We start from the raw sequence: 18,111 nt of genomic DNA, 5'->3' as shown, positions 1-18,111 counted from the left end.
CCAAAGACTAGAGAGTGGGGAAAGGTGCTGTGGAATTTGGGGTACGATACCACAAGTTATATAGGGACGTTAAAGGGGAGCGCCTTAAAGCAAATAGTATCTTGGCTTCTCCTTCGTCGATTATTAACGTATTTTAAATGGAAGAAACCGTCAAAGTTTTTTTTTTTTTAATAAACTAAAGCAAGAAATTTATAAATTAATGTAATATATTTTTAACTTTTGTCTTTGTTTCTTAGGTTATGAAATAATGTTACATCAATTGTAATACTCGATGAACTATTACTTGAGAATCTTTAGATAATAAGTTAATTAATACATATTAATCTACATATCAGAAATATTAGGAATTTATTTTCTTACGTTAAAGATTTACATTTTATAATGACACATTATCAATATAATAGATATTTCTGTTAATAAATAGTAGTTTTTATAAAATTTTCTATCTTTTGAAATTATAGATTAAAAATCATCTATCTATATAATATATATTTTTCTGATAGTTTATTATATTTTAAAGTCCAATATATATTTTTAAGAAATTATTTTTACAATAAATTTCTACTTTTTTCTTTCTATTTTACTCTGTTACATATGGACAAATTCTTTCGGTGTTGGCGATCGCTTTCCAATTTTCTTCCCTCTGCTACGAATACGATTGCTACGTGATCAGCAGAAGAGTAGGCACCGAAAAAAAAGATGAATGCGAGTCCACCGATCGAGCCTTTTTATGGTGATCGATCGGAATCCGTTGCAACGAATGCGAACGATACTCCGTTAGTAGCGCAGAATTTCGTTCCTTTTCACGCGAACAAAGTCCTAACGAGAGAAAGAGGTATCTCTTACTTGCAGCGACCAAAAAAACCTCGAACAATCCGTATAACGATCAAGAGTCACACTCACCTCATTTCTGACAAGAAAAACGCGCCGCATCGACCATAAAACTGCAAGCGTGTACCATCTTTTTCCTTCTCGGACACGAGATTCGTCGCTTCCGTAAGGAAGCCAGACGAGACGCAAAGAAAGACGAGGAGAAAGTTTACTCGAGCGACGGTTTTCCGCAGGGATCACGGGGGTGGCTTTTCTTTTCAAGATCCGCGGAAGATCCACGCTCTTGGAGATCCACGGCGCCATTTCTTTATCTCGAAATCAAATCTTCAAAGATAAGGCTGTTCTTGCAGACTCGTGATCTCATGTATCTCGCGCGGAACCAAGATACCGCGGCGTCGAAGTCTGAGGTAAAGTCGAATTGAAGACGCAACCAGTCACGGTTCTCACGATATGAACGCTCCCAAGTTTTAGCAGCAAAATAGTAACTTTTATCAGAAAACCAACCATCAAATCATCTCTCATAACGGTATACCTAGGTTCCTTTATGAGAAACTGTTTTGTATTTTATTTTAAGATTATTGTATTATTTTATAATATGTATTTTTCTGTAGTTGTTGATAAATTCATACATTTCTAAATTAAACAGAATATATGTTTGATACTAGATAACACCAATTTGCTCTTTTATTTCTGATATATTAAAATACTTTTCGACTTAAGATAAAATAAAACTCTAATTCATTTTTGTGAGCACTCTAAGTGTCACTTTAATCACGAGTTTCAAATTTAGCTGTACGTTCTCTCTACATAAAATATATATTTTTATTCCTCTGCAAATATCTACCGTTGTAATTTACGCTCGCATACTATATTCTATATTGCGTATTACCACAAATTCTCAAGCGTTAAACGATCTCAAGATTGTGCAATAACCGCGATTCGTGTTTCCTCCCAACGCAAATGTCGCGGCGCGCGTGGCGAGAAAAAGTGGCGGTAAACTGGCGGTGAAATAAAATCGCGAAAGACCACTACGAGACATTTTTCCTTGGAGTTACCGCGCTTGTGTAACTACGGCGTAGAGAAGCAGTAAGTGGAAAATCTACTTTGAGCCGCACCCCCGTGAAATTCATATGCAGGTGACGGCGCGAGATTCGCTCACTCGCTCCGCGACGTAACGCCGCGAAGAGGAAGCCGATCTCACTCCGTTCCTCGAGAAAGAAGTAGCCAGAGAGTGTCCTGTTGCCTCCGCTGCGCTGCGAGCCTTTCTCGCAAAAGCTGAGAACTCCGGATCTGAATTTATTCTTATTTAAAATGGAAAAGTTTCCGAGAGCGGCGACGACAGCGACGGCGCGGCGTGGCGGCGCGCTCGAAAATACGTAATTTAGTTTCGTCGGTCTGCAAAGAGATGAACGCATGGGGGGGAGGATCAGGATTTGAGGGAGAGTAGAGAAAAGAAGAAAGGACAAAGAAAGATAGGAAATTCATTCTTGCACCTTTTTACGAACTGTGGAAAATATGGCAGCGAAAACCGTTTGGAGAGAGAAGTTTTTCCCGTCCAACTGTCCTCGATTAGAAATCGGATTTATTATACGGAGAGATAGTTTAGAGCGCGACTTTTAATCTCCTCGGAGCTTCTTTAATGTGTAGACGTATAACGGTAAAATTTATGAGAATCGACGCGCGCAAACTGTGTATGAAACGTATTTCCTTCGTACATTTGATATGTTAGCATAAAAGATATTAATACAAAGATAAAAGTGCCACTTTTAACTAACTGGAAAACATCATTCATCTTTATAAAAGTTGTTGAATTGCAGATTATATATATATATAGATATATATATCTATACATATATACATTACGCAAACGTTTAAAAAAGTTTAAAAAGGATATAGACATTCGTAAAGCGTTAAAATCATGCAAATGTAATACGATATTTAAATATAAAACAACATTTTTCTATCAGTTTTATTCGCGATTATATAAAAAAAAATCTATGTATATTGTTATTAAAAATTCCAAAGAGAAACGTACAAAATCAATTCTTACTTATTTTAGACTGAGAGACATTGATTCAACTACGTAACTAAAGTATAATTAAAAGAGATAAAGAGACCTTGTTGATGTGTGTGTGTGCAATCACGTCGTGCACCAGAGAATACCCCTATTGTCGAGGAAAAAAGTTTCATCACAACATTACGAGAGAAAAATATTAGCATTTTGATAAGCATTCTATATTCAGATAAATTCCTTTGTAGCACCATTATAAGTAGTGAGAGGGTATAACAACACGAGATACTAAAGTATTGATATGTAAAATATAACATAGATCTGAAAAATTTAAAATACGAGTTTCATAGTTTTACGATAGATACATAATCCTGCGGCACAATACGTATAATATTGTGATAAATATAGAATTGGTAATATATGTAAATAAAATGATAATTGTTTTCTAATGCAAAAAACTAATGACAGTAAAATTAGTAACAGATGCATCGATAATAACAATGCATTCAAACACTGCTAGAGTTGTTTATTCAACAAGTATAAATAACTAAGTATAAATACTAATACTATAACTATAACTAATAAGTATAACTAAATATTAATACTATAATTATAATAATATGATACTGTTAAGCCAATAGTAGGTACTATTAATATAAATATTTAAACTGATTGTGAGAGAGTTAAACCAGGCAGTTAAACCAGAAATTCAGTTGATCCAATTCCAGGGTTTTTTTTTATAGAATCTGCAGATTTTAAAAACTGCAATGGATGTATATTTTTTTGCATTTTCTCGCATTCATGATATTGCGTTTGAGTGATATACTGATACATGTATGGACTACGCGCGCCAATGTTCTGACTCGTTAAAGATGACGACGTCGCTCGATTGCAATCATAATCCGAGTAATTTCATGTGGTTTCAAATTAAGCAGTAATGACGCGACCAAGAGTCGATCGTCCGCGTGATACGAGCGAAGCGACAGCCGGAGCAACACGGGAATCGAGAGGAATATTCCGTATCGTCTTCGTCGTCATCGTCGTCGTCGCCGTCGCCGCTGTCGTCGTCCTAGATTCCCTTCAACGCGTACTCGATTACAGTCGCCGTCTCTCGCTGCCGCGTTGAATCCCAATAGCGCGAGATTTTAGTGTATACCGCATTCGCGCGATGTTCGTTCGTCGAGAACGTGTTATCGTGAAACGTGTTCCGTATACTATGCCGCTTAAGAGCCTCCGCAAAAGTGGCCGATCTAGAGCTAAGTGCTTCTGCATCTCATGAGACGGATTTTTCAGACTTGCTGAAAAATCGGGCAGAACGATTCCTTAATCCTCAGCTGTTATCAATGCCATTTGCTTTTCAGTTACAATTGATTCCATTACTTTAATATCCCTTTGAGGTAACATTGTGCATAAATTGAAGTTCGGTTATGCTTTCGTTTAGAAAAGTTATTTTAAATTTAAACTTAATATTTAATTTTAAATATTAGAAGAAAACAAGACTGACATGATATAAAATTAATTTAGAAGAAAATACCATTACGGTCCGAGCTGGATCTTGGTAGCCTGACAATATTTCTGTGTATTATATCCAAATACACATATTTCCAACATAGTAAACTACGCGCCGATTGTTTGTCGGCTTTAAAACACAGTTTTCGTTGGAACAGTTATTTTAAATTTAAATATACATAGGATCAAGAAATATAATTGAAAGTAAAGTCTTTAAATGATTAAGAGTTAATTTGAATTATTACAAATTTAATAATGATTTCAAAATCAATAGAAAATAATTAGTAGTTACTAATGTTTACACTATAAAACTGTTGCAATTTTTATTTTTCTAAAATCTCGATATAAAAGCAGTTTAATCGATTTAATTCACTTAATCAATTCACACCACATCGCTCGAATTTAAATGCGACCACATTTTGATCCAAAATTTAAGTTAAAAATCTAAATCAGTTAATATAGAATTCGAGGAACTTTATTCATGTCTATAATTAAACAACAGATGTAAAAGCTAGCTAAAATTTTCAACATAAGTTTCATTACCATTCTCAGATGCAACTCATTTTCGATGCAACTACGCACTCAATTTGTATTCTATCTATTGTATTAAAATTCGAATATATTTTTCACAATAGAACTATTATTGATTTGCGCAAAAATAGTTTCCTCTTTTAATTTGTACAATATCATATCTTTAGTTGTATCAACAATGCAATTTAGAAATATAAAATTAGAACAATTAAGTTTTACTCTTTTATAAATTAAAAAAGCGTTTCGTTACTTTTTTCAATACTTGAATATTTCGCAAATTACAAAACTAGACTTATTGTTAGAGAGAAATAATATTATATTCGTATAAAATCAATTAGCGAACATTATATTGTAATTATATTGTAAAAAATTTTGTTTAATGAGGCAACCGTGAGGATCGTAAATTTGAGCAACTCATCTCCACCTAGAAACTTTTTAATTTATTACTGATGCAATTTTCCTTAATGTTTAACGGAAGTGAACTGCGTGATGTAATGGTTGCGGTGGTTAGAGAAGGATGCATGACGAGAGTTCGCACGCGACTTTAAAAATAAAGTTTCTCCGGAACGAGGAGACACAGTCACCTAGCGTGGATGAACCACGAGTCCCTCGGGAAATCTTACTGCACGCAGAAACATCGCGCTTTACATACTGATATCAGCTTCATATCGGTCGTCTGAGTTAATCGCGGAGAGAAAAACTACCGGTTCGCGGTCGGAAAGGAGGATATCAAAGATGTATCAACATCATGCGATTTCGCTTGTTCATGCATATTGAAAACGATTGATCCATCTCTGAATACTTTAACACGAATTCTCTTTTTATGGTTCGTTGCTTCATCCGCTTCACTATATAGCGTTTTCGAAACAACGACACTCAGTTTTCGTTGAAATTATAGAGTATATTCGTTCACTTGTGCCCGAATATAAGGGCACTTCAGTATATCGATATGTGAATATTGCGCTAGATAGATATTGCTCCACGTTCGTTGCGAAGACGACAACCGATGGATGGTTCATCTTTTATCGAGCCAAGGGGAATATAAGTTTTCGTTTCCTACGGGATGTTATACAAGGGAGATGTTTTACATTATGAAAATCTCTATTGCGAGACCGGGGAAACTTTCGAAGGCAGATGAGGGTGGTTGCGTAGGATGTTTGATGCTCAATGTGGCGTTCTTGAAAGATTAATGTGAAGAAATATAGGTTAATCGCACTTTGTCTTGTTCCCCTGATGGGATTCATTAATTATTTGCAAAATAATCATATTTTCCATATAATAATTCGATATTTAAATATGTGTACTACAGAGTGTATAAATATGCAATATAATATACATTAAATATACGTATAGAAATTGTAAGTTTTAGGATAAATATACTTAATACTTTTATTCTCAAAATTTGCCTTCCTATTATAGAATTTAACCCTAAAAAACTGGCTATTCCATTTTAAAAAATAAGCCATCAGATTTTTCCTATGCCTTTATCTGAAAGAGAAACTATCATGCCAGCATATTATGTCTCAAAACTGTACAATTTTTGTACATAATATTCTTCTTATTACTTGAAGTAGCTGAGATATTTCAGGTAGATAAAGTTAGTAAAACACATTACGTATACGTATGTATATTTTTTTAACAGATTTTAACTGACCAAACTTTTTTAAGTTTGAAATTTAAGTAGTAAAAGAAGAAACATTTATCTATTTTATTATCTACGTTCGTGAATACATTATTCGAGTGGATACAGTACAAATAAAATTAACCAAGAAATAATAGATAAAAATAATTTCTTTGTTATTTGCATCATGTGCTGTGCACAATCGAAATATACACTTTATCGATCAATACACTTCTATTTAAAATGAGAATAATATTTCCATTATGTGATATAAATAATAAAAGAAGAGATTAATATTTACTTTTATAGTCATACATGTTCCTCTTATTAATTATGCGATTTACATTTTATTCATTTTAAATAAGTTCTAAAATATGAGAAAAGTCAGAAAAGAAATATCTGAAATATTTGCATTCAGGAATATTTGGAAGATTGCATGCTAAGTTATTTTATTTTTTCGAATAAAAACACACACTAACTTAATTACAAATTAATTACACACTATAATATAAAACTAAACTATTACATACATATATTATAATATAAAATTATTATATTCTCGTCTTAAGAATAATGCTCAAACGACATTAAATGCATAAAATGAAAATATTATTCTCATTTTAAATAGAAGTGTATTAATCGATAAAGTAGTGTATATTTTGACTGTGCACACACAGAAAAAAAGAAGTGTTAAATCAAGACTTATATTCTTGTATATAAGCAAGAATCTATAATTTTCTTATAAGAATTTCAACTTTTTATTTCAACTTTTTTTCTTGATTAACCTCTATAAATACCTTCATTCAAACAAGTTTTTTTCGTTTAATGCAATTTATATCTCATTTCAAGATTATAGATTCTTGCTTATATATAAGAATATAAATCTTGATTTAACATTTTTTTTGTGCATGATGCAGATAACAAAATTATTTTTATCTATTATTGCTTGATTAATTTTACTTGCACTGTATCCACTCGAATAATGTATTCTCAAACGTGTTCAAGATCGATATATGCTCCGGACAGGATGTCTTCTTAGGCGGAAGATTCGTGGCTATATATGCATGCAAGATATATATGTCGTGAGCATTAATTTAACGCTCTCAAAAGCAATTTGCTGCCTTGTCACAACAAGACGAATATTGCAGACGATGTAACTCGTCAACCTATGTTTCTCTCTCGCACTGCTTCTCCACTTGTCCCTATCACCATTTCTTCGAAACGGGTTATACTTCGACCATTCCGTTTGACCGGCTCCGCTTAGTCGTGCGACATGGTGTTAATAAATGACGGATATGCTCAGAACTACGCTTACCAACAAGCGGCACCTAAGTAACTGCTAAGAGACTTTAGTATTTAAAGCTGTTTTAAGATCTTTAGAGACTCTAAGCTCTCTTGCGCTTACTACTCACATCATCTCAAATATTAAAGTTTATCTATGGCTCTTTCCCTCCCTCCCTCTCTCTCTCCCTCTCTCTGTGTATGCATATATATGTACATATATCTATATATATTTATTTATTTATTTCTCATGCTAAATTTAATTACTTAAATGTTTAAAAAAATTGTTCTTTTTGATAAAGAGTTTAATTTTTATAAATCTATTTTTCGAATTATTGCAAAGCATTAACTGCAACTCATGTTTTTATTACTGATAACATAAATCAAGAATGTTTATTTTAATAAATATCTACAGGCAAATATTGGCAAACAATTTATAATATGTTCACATCTTATATCTTTGATATTAGAGAATTTAAAATGGGGGGAAAGACACTCGTAATTTACCTGGTCTTATACTAACTTCTTAATACTCAGAACTTTTCTTCTTAGCAAATATACATCAGAACATTCCAGAGAAAAGTTTCTTATGAACCGGAGCCAAGACTTCACCGCTGCCTTGAGTGATCACAAATGCAGCTTAGTGTTCCGGATCGCAGAATTTATGCGTATACTTACCATCCTTCTTTACGTAATGTCAAATACTAAGGGACGCCGTGAAAGTAGGTTCTGCTATCAGAAACGAGAGCTAAGAAATCTAGTGTGATGTTTCATATTTAAGCTATGTAAGCGGATTGCCATTTCGTGAAAGTCAAGCGCGGGTTATTTCTGGATGCGAGAGAGAGAGAGAGAGAGAGAGAGATTTTACACTATTATATTATTGTAAGTGACGTTTTGATAATTCGGGGCTTCCAGCAGAATAAATTAACGTGCCGTAATTACCGCGGCTTAACATAACCGGCGACTATAGATTTGAATACACTTTCGAGTGAGACACATCAAAGTATGTCTTACGTTTAAATTTTATATACGTTTATTACACAATTTATTATAATATATTAAAATGATATAAATATTTTTTTCTAACAATAAGTATAGAGAATAAAAATAAAGACTTAATATGAAAGAAACTAGAATTGCAGTATTTTTAAAAAATCAATATTTGTTAAAAACAAAAGCCATTATGTGTAAAATTATATAAGTATCTCTTTTTATTTTTCTCTGTGAAGCAGCTATATTATATCTTTGCAGACTAATATGAGATATAAATATTGCTGTCAAACGCAATCTCAGTGTAATTTATATCCTTTGCCAGAAAACTGTTATACAGTTCCATCATTTATCACGAAATAATATGTTCTACTTTCGTAATCGCATACATGTAGCGTTTGTGGAAAAAGAGAGAAACTTATAAAATCACTTAATAAAAAGTTTTATAAGAAAAAGATAAAAACTGTAGAAAATTATTGGTTTTCATTAAACCGCGTTTTTACTATTTTCTGCTATTATAATCTTCCTTAAAAAAATGCGAACATTAATAAAATGTCTCTCTAAAATATAACATGACGATCAAGGGAATTAAAAATTTTAATTGCTTATTAAAAACTGAGTTTTCGGCTTAGCTGAAAAACTATTATAAAAGACTCGCAAAAATGAAGACATAATAATTATTAACCTTTAGAGGGCGGGAAAAGGATTTGAAGACTCTTTTTTTTACTATTTTTCCCTTATTCAACACACAAATTTTGCCTGAAAACGTCAAATAACCTGTGTTTTTTGGGTGGTCGATATTTCGACCACTCCCGGCCTCTAAAGGTAACCCAAATGAACAAGATACTTTTATTTTTATTTAAACTAAATTTCTAAAATTAAAGATTTTTAATGTTTGACGGAACTTGCAAAAATTTCTTAAATCGAATATTATACGTTGATACTTCTTAAAATAATAAAATTTTTGGGGTTCTACAATGTATTTTACACTTACGTGCCGTATTAGTGAATTTATTACAAAATTAAACATATTAATTTTATTTTTATATTTACGTTCTTACCCATTTTAATTAAGACCATCGTGCAGTAGATATATATAACTTTATACTTCTTATTTTACTTCTAATTATTTTTGGTTAATAATATATTACTTCTAACACTCTGTGCGTTTTAATAACATGCATGGTATTTAAGTACCCACGAATTATCAGTTGAATATATTTTTTTCGGTAATAAAGACATATTTTATATATATATAAGAGCTGATATTCTATATTTTATTTATTTCGGTTTGGCGTGATATTAAATTAAAAAAGATCATTAATTAAGATCATTAATTAAATGTACGTATTCAAGAAAAATATTGCATTACTATATATACGGCAGCAACGGAAAAACGATCAAAAGGCATTATTTATTTTCAGCACTAGCATAACGGAGTCGAGTTCCGCGAGTTTTTATTGACGTAAAACTGTAGTACAATTTTTCTAATAATTTACGTCGCAAATTGTAAATAAAAAAAAAAAATATTTTATTTTATATTCTATCGGTGAACGTGACATTTATATATGCATCTAAACAATAGTAATGATATAATATCTATAATAAATTGTTAGAAAAAGACTGTTCGTTATTATTTCATAATACCTCAATTCTCATAGATACATTTTATTTACGTTTGTAACATAACTTTAGAAATCCATTGCCTCGATAATAAAATAAAATAATAACTCACCGGCTGATGCGCAACAGCGGAGTTGTAACTCTGCGGCGATCTGTAACATACAAATATTTTTACATTAAAGCAGTGTCCAAAGGATATTCAATACTTAAAGTAAATAATTATATCGCGCCCATTAAATTTTTAAAACATTATTTTAGGATATCTGATTTTAAAATGTTAATGCAAGAAATAATCGCGACTGCGTATTTCCGCATTAATCGTTCGCATAATTAATCCGCGAAAAATGCAAGTAATATTACGACCGTGTGAATAAAAGAAAGACGCAACGTTCGCGACGTAATGTCTCTTTTTGCACATGCTGGAGATCGAATATTCCGGCATCTCCGGCGAAATTGCGTCTGAGTTAAACCTCGAACGAGCAATGGGTATCGTGTATTAATTATAAATGGGCGAATCAAGTCGCGCTTTAGAAAATGACGGAATCCGCCACAGGACCGATAGGACAGCAAAGTAATAACCAAATAACGATTACTCACCTCACGGTTGCCCCGCTGTCGCCCGATGCCTCCTAGGCCTCCTCATCCTCTCCTTGGTCCTCCTTCGTTTCGCATCTCCGTCGGCGCACTCACTCACGACGCGACGCGGCAACGTTCGCTCGCGAAAATCGACGATTATGATCGCGCAACGCATTCGACACTTTGCACGGCACTCCCGGTATTATATTGGTATTAATCTCGCGACGCGGCGCGTACTTTGTTACACGGCGACGGAAGAATTACGGCGGAGAAGTTAACGAACGATCCGCTTGACGCCCATCGGCCCGTGATGCCCTGCGGCTCCCGCGCCCCGCAGGTAGACTCTAACTAGAGAGAGAATTTCGTAAATCGCGCGGCTAACTTCACTCGCCACTCTCGCCGGGAGCAACCGTCGCGAGAGCGCACCGCTACACTTGCCGCTTGTTAGGCAATTTTGATTAACTGTAATTAAGTCATCGATTTATGCGAACACTCACATTCGTGTCTATCCTCCACGATCGCCAAATATCAAAGACGATGAAATACGAAGTTTAAACGTACGACGTTAAGAGACTGTGCTCGCTATATAATTAAACACGTCGCGGCGTCACTCAATTTATTCCGCTCGATTCCTTTATCCGTGTTCCAAAAACAACTTTTATTCTAAAGCCACGCGACTCACACGGTGTGAGGTGCGAGGTGCAAGCCGTGCGACACGACGCGAGTCAACAACTTGACGGTTGAGAAAATCGAGACGGATTATTCGAAAGAATGTGATCCAATGCGATATACCTCGGTATCCGTATAAATTCCGCACATGTATTAAATGAACATTCGAAGTATCACAGTTTTTCGCAATCTAAACAATCGGAGTCGGCGATTCGTGTATTACTTACTCCGCGATGCGCGATGCGGAAGCGGGAGAGCGGGAGCAACGACGTCAGAATGGGCCACGAGCGCCGCGGTATTTACATGAGTAGTGGGGATAGAGTGGGGGTAGGGTGACTACACACGATGCGCGGTCGGTATGCGAACCAGCCTACCGGGCCTACCCCCCCCCCTCACCACTGCTCCATGTTACCGCGGCGCCCGCGGATCGTATCGCGGAGTAATAACGAATCGCCAGGTCCGATTGTTCAGATTACAAAAAGCTGTGATGCATCGAATGTTCATTTATGGCCGGTCTACAATAAGTCGTATGTCGGAGTCGGATATCGCGTCGGAACGTAGAGCAGCCGATGCGATGGTCCAATGAGGAAAATTCGTTTTCGAAAGAGAAATTCTTTCATTGGACCATCGGCTGCGTTCCGACATTCGACTAATTGTAGAACCAGCCTTAATACGTGTGCTTCGCTGAATTTATACCGAGGTATATCGCACACGCATTCGATTACATTCTTTCGGATGATGATCTCGCTTTTCTCAATCGTTCACTTGATTCGCATTTCGTTTCGCGTCGTGTCGCGCAACTTCAGAATAAAGTTTTCGGATAAAGAACCCGAAATTGAGCAAAATCGAGTAAAGGCCATCGTACATAAAACGCATAGCTTACCATAAGACCGCTAAACCAATGAGCATCCAACATAAAGTTATCGCCATATTGATTTACATAAGATGCCCATTGGTCTAGCGGTCTTATGTTATGCGTATGCAACCTATGCAATTTGGTGTGCGATAGCCCTATATAACGTCGCGCCGTATTTAATTAGCGATCACAAATGGTTATTTAATCGTATTTTGATATTTGGCGATCGTGGGGGTGGGGGATATACACAGTGTTTGTAAATCGATGATTTAATTGGAGATAACCGAAATCGTTTCATGAGCAGCAAGTGTAAAGCGGGGAGCACACACTTCTGCACAACGCATAATGCGTAAGCATAAGAAACTTGATTGGTCCATACACATGTGCATAAGAAAATAGACCAATCAATTTTCTTATGCTTACGCATTATGCATTGTGCAGAAGTGTGTGCTCCCCGCTTAAGTACTATCGCACAAAAATTGCATAGCTTGCATAAGCATAGCATAAAACCGCTGGACCAATGAACATCTTATGTAAATCGATATAACGACTTTATGCTGGATGCTCATTGGTTTAGCGGTCTTATGCTACGCTTAAGCAAAGCTATGCATTTTGTGTGCAATGGCCTTAACGTTCTCGCGACGGTTGCTCCTGGCGAGAGTGGCGAGTGAAGTTAGCCGCGCGATTTACGAAATTCTCTCGACTCCGCCATGTTAACATCTACCTGCGGGACATCAAGCGTCACGGGCGTCAAGCGGATCGTTCGTAGCTTCTTCGCCGTAATTCTTCCGTTGCCGTCTAATAAAGTACGCGCCGCGTCGCGAGATTAATACCGGCAGTGCCGTGTAAAGTATCGAAAGTGTCGCGGGGTCGTATAAGTGACGATATCGTTGATTTTCGCGCGTGAACGTCACCGCGTCGTGAGTCGCGATAGTGAGTGCGCCGACGGATCAACGGAGGATCGAGGAGAGGAAGACGAGGCCTGATGGGCGGCATCGGGTGACAGCGGGGCAACCGTGGGGTGAGTAATTATTATTCGGTAATTATTTTGCTGTCCTGTGACGGTTACTATCTCAAGCGCGACTTTATTTGCCCATTACGTGATGACAATTTCGGAGTTCGATCTCCAGCATATGCGAGAAGAAATATTTAGTTGCTTTCCATTTACACTCAAGTGATCTGAGTCACTCAGATATGTGAGTATTTATACTCAGGTAAGATATATCTCATTTTGTATTTACCTGCTTATTTTGATGACAAAGCTATCGCATAACAATACAGGTCCATAACCTCACTTTTAATGTGAGTTTATTAAATTCATTAAAGCACATGGTCTCGATTGTGGATAAAAACTCAGCTGAATCTCACTTGCCAGCATGCAAAAAGAACGTGCATTTAACTGAGTTATGACGTCACAAGTGAGAATTATCTGAGTTTTGATGTAAATGGAAAGCAACTATTATTATGTCGCGATCGTCGCGTCTCTCTCTTAATTCGCAAGGTCGTAATATTGCTTGCATGATTTTTCGCGGATTAAATTATGAGAACGAATTAATGTTGAAATATGCTACCGCTAATTATTTACTTGAAGTATTGATTATCTTTTGGACACTGTTTTAATGTAAGAATATTTATATGTTACAGATCAACGCAGAGTTATACAATGCAGAGTTACTCCGCTGTTGCGCATCGGCCGGTAAGTTATTTTTTTATTTCTTTCATCCTCTAAACATACGCATAGGCACGTATAAAAAAATATGTGTCCCTTATTTGTCAGAAAACAATAAAAGCTCATCAAAATCAGAGAGGGACACTTCCGTACCTTTTCTTGTAAAATAAATAATCGAGCACAGTATATACCACGCAATCAGCATTTAAGAAATCGAATTTACGTGTAAACTAGAATCTGTTTACTAAAAAATAGAAAACGTTAAAATTTCGATTTTTTAATAAATAAAATCAGATAAGTGGACAGTGATTTGATAAACAGGAACGTGTTTTGGGTAAAGTAATTTACGTTCTGCCTTAAATCCAGTTATCTCGCTGCGGCGCCGTGACGGGTTTCATAAATACGTAACGAGCGTTTGAAAATATTCCTTTTCCGTAAACGACAAAATTGAAAGCGGCACAGAGTTTATTACGGCTATGCATGCGTTGTACGAATGCGTACTTTTGTCGCAGAGGTCAGAATTAATTAAATCTGCCCCACTGGTGAGCAAAATTTAAAAATGGTTTGTGCGTTGAAAAATTTTCCCATAATTTCAAAGCAACCTCAATGTGACTACCGAGCATATTCAGAACTGTGATCTAGATTCATAACGAAATAATATTTTACTCCCACATGTACAAACCTTTTGCTACCTTTTGCTAACTATAATAGAACCAAAAGCTGAATTTATTAGAGAAGATTAATCTTGACTTTCTCTCTCTTTCTCTCTTTAATCTAAATGAGTAATATGTAATTAATTGTATAGTTAATTGATTTTATCGATATAAGTTGTATATTATAAAATATTATAATATTATAAAATATTATAAAATATTATAATATATTAACCTAACAATTAGGTACATATTGCCTCTTATACTATTATTTTTTTTAATTTTTCTAAATTTTTTTAAATAAAACTTTATAGTTGTAAATAGATAACAAAGCTTTATTTTACATTCAATTAAAACAACTAATTTCGATTTTTACAAAAATAATACATTATTTAATTAAATATACGCTGGTTAAATTATATTTCGATTGGAATGTATTAAGGAATTACTTAATAAAATTAGAATATTGAGGAATAAAAATAGAATGTGGAGTAAGGTAAAAATACATTATTTTGTAATTAGAAACCATCAGCGTCCGTTGTTGATATTATAAGTATTCGAGAAAATAGCATCATGACGTTGAAATCTGACACGACAAAAGAGCACTTAGATCTTATACGTTGTACATTGTATTGATTTCCGACAAGAGTGCGAGTTAGATGGACGTACATTAATTTTCCGGCTCTTTTCATCCGTCCATCTATCGTAAGTTTCTTGCTTCATATCTTTATAGAATAACATTCTTCTTGTGTGCTTCAGTATCAAAGAAAATGATTATAAGTAGATACTAAGGCCATAAATCAAAAATCATTTAATCATGTTTGCGTTACAAATTGATTATATATTTGGTTCTTTAATAAAAAGTTTTCATCGTACAGATATAATGCATGACTTTTTTCGAGTATTACTATTTTATTACAACTGTACTACTGATTTGTCAGATGTTAATATATCTAGTGCTAGAATTTCATTTTATTCAAATTTAAATAACTTCATTATTATTTTTCAATATTTTATTCACACATGCTTTAAATTTAGCTTTTTGATCAAATAAAATACACTTAAAATTAACTGAAAAATCAGATTTTGGTAATTATGTAAAATATTACTTATTAAAAGTCTTTCTATTTTTGACTATCATTATTAATATCGGGTATCAATATCATATTTGACGTAATACTCAATAAGAAAATATTGTGTTTTAAGCTTATAAAATTAGATAGTTGAATAGCTTTTGGAACATTTGCATATAACGTTCGCTTACTAACGGTTAATCTTGGATATTTTAAAAGAAAACAAATACACAAAAAATATATAGAACAAAGAATGAAGAGAACGTCATATTTTTAGCGGACAGTGAACTCGCGAAAAATTTACGAGTTTGCGAAGTATTGTGAATTTGACTTTTTGATTTCACGCTCTCGCGCGTAAAGAACATCTACTCGTATTTGCGTCCGTGGTAATACTCGAGACAGCCAGATCTCCGATATAGGTGAACGTTCGCAAACTGTGCTTGCGCGCGCATAAGGTGTCTCGTTTATTTATGAGCCGCGCGAATACTACACCTTCTTGGATTTTACAGCCAAGGGCCATCTTCGCTGCGCTGCAGACATGTTTGAATACTCGCGTTTCTTTCGAAAATGATGATGCCGACGTATGTGGAGAATGTGCGAAATCTTCTTAACTCCTCTGAAGCAGTAAATCGCATTTTGTACTTATACGTCGACCGCCATATGAACTTATATTCATATATGTATAGGGTAAACTCGGGTAAGATGGCCATAGAGGAAAGATGGCCAACCCATGTTCATTCGATGCTTCATAGCGAGACAGATTGAAAGAACATAGAGATTGGCCATCTTTCCTCTATGGCCATCTTACCCGAATTTATCCTACATCTTCAATATTTTGTTTAAGAAATGTTAATATGTTGAATAATTGACGTTAAAAAATTTCAGTTAACATTTTGTACAGTCATATACATATATGTCACATTTTAGCTGATAGTACCCGAATTCAGAACTTGAATTTATGTTGAAACCATTATAATATGTTGAAGTGTGTGTGCATATATTCTGTTACGAAACAGAGAATATATTTTTTTTTATTAATACAGACAAAAAATTATAGATTAAAAAATAATGGGACAAGAAGTAAAATATAGAATCGATAAAATCTCAGAGATTTCTTATAGATCTCGTTCGACGAATCAAAACATGATTCACTTATCCTCGGCGTATCGTTAAAGCTCCTAAAGTTGCGACGTGCATTACAATATGTGATTTATACTACCGTGTACTGTAAAACAGTTTCTCACCGTCAGCGAGAGATGGGATCTGCACAAAATGCTTTATCCAAGCGAACTTCATGCTTTATCGACCTACATTTACTTTAGCCCGTTTGCTCTTTCCGGCCGCGCGCCCAGCAAACTACAAATTCGAGACTTGCGCCGATATGTTTACAGTTCGCCGTTTGTACTTTATCATAAATGGAATCGCGCGAGAGCGCCGGTTGGCCCGTACACCATGGTTACGTAGGTCTCTCTCTCTCTCTCGCGCGCGCTCGCGAGAGAACGAAGGATTAAATTAATCTTCTTACCTCCCTCCAGCCTGGTAATGACAAGAACAATTATTGGTTTTAACGGGCGGCTGGTCTAAATAGCCTGGGTAGAGAAGAGTTAAAAGAAAACTTTCCGCCGCCGTCGTCGTTGCCCCGTTGCGAGTTTCGTGTGAACAAGTTTCGTGCTTCATTGTGCTGTTGAATTTCACCCGACGCGTGGAACTTAGTACTTTTAAATCGAATCGCTATTACGCGTTTTTTTTTTTCGTCGAAGATTCCTAATGAAGCGCGGAGACCGCGCTTTATTTAGGAATTTAAAAAAATCTTAGGACGGAAAAGTGGACCGCTGATCTCGCGGATAATCCTCTTAATAAAACTCCCTAAAGCAGCGCGTTGCACATTTTAATTGAAAAAAGCGATAAGTGGTAAATCCCGGAGACCTGTCGCGGTCAGACGAGTGGCGCGACTATACAAGTCCCGACAATAAAATATCGCTTTATCGGTCGGTTCATAAATTCCGCCTCTTTTTCGACGGTCTTGAAGAAGATTGCTTCCTCGACTGCGCCTTTTGTTCGTTTAATACTATGGAGGTCATATCAGCAGTCGAGCAGTTCTTATTTACAGATTCCCCAACGCGAATTTCTTGAACAATATAATAGGGTTTTAGTAACTATTTACATTTTTAATACTTAATGTATTATACTTCCTTTATCTTTAGATAATTAAATTTTT

At 35.1% G+C, this 18,111-nt stretch overlaps 1 protein-coding gene across 3 annotated transcripts in view; it reads right to left on the bottom strand.

Annotated features, from left to right (window-relative positions):
• The window catches only part of LOC139810169 (uncharacterized), a 239,675-nt gene that overhangs the window by 184,286 nt on the left and 37,278 nt on the right, over positions 1-18,111 (bottom strand). For 2 of the 3 annotated variants that reach the window (XM_071773490.1, XM_071773494.1), the window contains exon 2: positions 10,510-10,549. The exons of the other annotated variant lie outside the window; for it this stretch is intronic. The gene's annotated coding sequence lies outside the window, so the exon portion shown is untranslated. The remainder of the gene's footprint in view (positions 1-10,509; positions 10,550-18,111) is intronic. 3 annotated transcript variants of the gene reach the window in all.

This window comes from Temnothorax longispinosus, chromosome 3 (assembly GCF_030848805.1).
Source record: "Temnothorax longispinosus isolate EJ_2023e chromosome 3, Tlon_JGU_v1, whole genome shotgun sequence".
NCBI classification, from domain to species: domain Eukaryota; kingdom Metazoa; phylum Arthropoda; class Insecta; order Hymenoptera; family Formicidae; genus Temnothorax; species Temnothorax longispinosus.
This window is presented reverse-complemented; position numbering and strand designations above follow the sequence as displayed.